At 40.0% G+C, this 2,747-nt stretch overlaps 1 long non-coding RNA gene across 1 annotated transcript; it reads left to right on the top strand.

Annotated features, from left to right (window-relative positions):
* Positions 1-1,014: 1,014 nt before the first annotated feature.
* LOC123185204 (uncharacterized) lies at positions 1,015-1,701 on the top strand. The gene is made up of 3 exons (XR_006493217.1): positions 1,015-1,283; positions 1,381-1,455; positions 1,561-1,701. It is a non-coding gene; the product is annotated as an uncharacterized lncRNA (long non-coding RNA).
* The last annotated feature ends 1,046 nt before the right edge of the window (positions 1,702-2,747 follow it).

The following is a 2,747-nucleotide window of genomic DNA, read 5'->3' as shown; positions in this document are numbered from 1 at the left end:
AAGATCTTGCTAACGGGGGAGGCGAGGACGAGGTGGGAGGAGTGTGGGTGGTGGTGGCCGGTGACAACTACAACATCTACTTCTCTGATTCTCTCCTGTGTAGCATTTCGTCTCGCAGCTCACCAGAGATGCTGTTCGTGACTTCCATACCCTCAGCTACCACCCTACATCTTCTCCAGGCAGTGGCGCTACAGCTTGCAGTCATTGTCATGCCCCATGTGATCCCATCTCCTGATCTTGATTCGAATTCAAGAGTGACTGTAAGGTAGACCCTCTCCTCAACACCATTACAGTTCACGTATTCAGTTTGAATTCTCTCAGCCAAACCTACACATGTCAACTGAAGTATTGCGAGATGTTCCACGTGTCTCCAGTTTGAATTCTAACCATCCAGAAGATTAAAGAGACACTTTTTGTTAATAAAATTGCAGTCGAGCATTAAGTCATAGTTTGGAACTTCTTGGCATAAGACATGAAAAGGTAAACATATCCTGAATCTCTTCTATGATCTGCAGATTCGGTTTGTGAGGTAGTGACAAAATATGTCTTTTAAGGTTTACATCAATTATCGCATAATACTACATATATTTTAAAAAATTAGTCATGAAGGAGCTGGCCCTTGATCAAATACATGAACTTATCAAGATGCTTATCTGAAGAATGCTCACAAATTACGTGTTGCATGGCATAGATAATACTACATCAACCTTATTGGTTCTATGTAGTGTTTTTCAGTATGTTGCCGTTGCAATACGATAGTTTGCTTCTTTAGTTTGTGACCTTAACTATCATAACAATTATGTATTGGGTTTATGGAAGTTAAGATACTGGCATGTGTTTCCTTCTCAACAATGACCTTGCTACAGCATCATCGCAACTGTCACCTATGGACTGACACCACTTCCTGTTGGCCATGGATCCACTATAATCTTTGCCTGCTCTATGGGCCACCAATGTTCTTCCTAGTTTAATTATGTGGTTTGTTCTGTAAGGATTTTGTTGTAGTTAGGTTCCATAATTGCTGTCAGAAGAGTTTCAGTTTTGTCTCAATTCTTGGGAGAGCTGGTAGAGATCTCCCCCTTCTTTTGATTATGTCAATTGCTTTGCATACTGCTATTAGCAAATTACCAAGAAATTCTTAATTAGGGCATTGCCGATGTTCTGAACTTTTGATACATGTACGCATCAGAGCAAGCGAGAACTGAATCCTCAATTTTCTTGGTGAATGTATGATGCTTTCCTGCCTTGGTGCCAAATTTTTGCATGCGTCTTAACATATAATGGTAAGTTGTACCAACTAGATGTATTCCATCAATTCATAGTGTTGCCTTCATCGAAGCTCATTCGGAAGCAAAATGTTTGATTTTCTTTCTGAGATAGATGGATGTTTTTTTATGGATGCCAATGCTGAAGTGATACATCCTTCATAGTGCTACTAGCTAGCTGGTTCCAGAAGTGAGTGTTTTGCTGTTTTGGTAGTCTGGTCCATTTGCCGTGCTTGCAAATATCTTCTGTACAATCTTTGTCATTTTAATGGCTAGCTTTCGATTGCTTTTGTAGGGAAACAACATCCAATCAGGTTCCACTTTTGTCCAAATAGTTTCCAGGTCAAGAACATGCATTTATCTTCCTGAAAGGAAAATTGTAACTTAACTCACAAATACAAATGTGTTTCCATTGCCACATTTTGGTTGTATTTTCATATGCTTTTCTCCCCCCAATATATTTCTAATGTGATTGATAAGTAAGGCCATGTATCATCTTTCTCAGATTTTTAAAGCTTCATGTACTACCACAATGGTCTGGAAAGACTTAGTTCAAGCACGAGATTATTTCTACTATTTTAATGAATATAAATGTGTAGATTTCTGGGATCTCATATCCAAGACACGACGATACATGAACTTTCAGCAGACCTTAATCTCGCCACAGATAGATGGGCGCAACAATGCGTCAAGTATTCCTTTGTGCAGCACAACAAACTGATTAAACTCTTCCCGTTAATGACTTTGCAATATATGAATCAATTTATGTTAATTTAACTTTTGTGATCTGTACATTAATATATTGATGGGAATTCCGACCAATCCATTGTAAAAATGGACGGGCGAGGCAACGCGCCCCTTCGATGGTCTAGTTGCTAGTCATATGGGAGCATCCATAATGTAAGCATACAAGTATTTGCATAGCAATAGTTTGAAGAGGATCCTTAGAAGGTCGGATAGTAAATCAGAGTATCTTATGAAGCATACGAACAACTGGGGATGAACGGATACTCGATAAGTGCGAGGAATTATCCATAGGGGTATTCATGTGGTAAAGAGCTGCAAGGCAGTAAGCTCAAAGGATTTTCGGAACAACGGAGAGCAGTTCAGGGCATCTTGTAATAACAAGAGCAACTAAGGATGAATGTGAACGACAATTGTAGGTAGTTATCCATAAGGGTAAATCGGTGGTAGGGAATTCATAAAGTCGATGGGCACAAGGGTCTCGGGAAAACCTCGGAGAGTATCTTCTGACTCTTCTGGTGAAGCAAGCGACTGTCCAGAACGAGGGGCTCTCCGGGAGAAAGTATTTACGAGAACCTAGAGTTAGAGTTAGCAAAATCATTTAACCCAAATAAAAGAGAGATCAGAGTCCCAGAGTATAGACGAGGAGTAAAAGATCCTAATACCACCCAATGGAGATGTGGGCCCATGGGCCGCACATCCATGTTAGTAAAATAGTTTTCATCGACTAGACTCAAC

This window comes from Triticum aestivum, chromosome 2A (genome assembly GCF_018294505.1).
Source record: "Triticum aestivum cultivar Chinese Spring chromosome 2A, IWGSC CS RefSeq v2.1, whole genome shotgun sequence".
Classification (NCBI taxonomy): domain Eukaryota; kingdom Viridiplantae; phylum Streptophyta; class Magnoliopsida; order Poales; family Poaceae; genus Triticum; species Triticum aestivum.
This window is presented reverse-complemented; position numbering and strand designations above follow the sequence as displayed.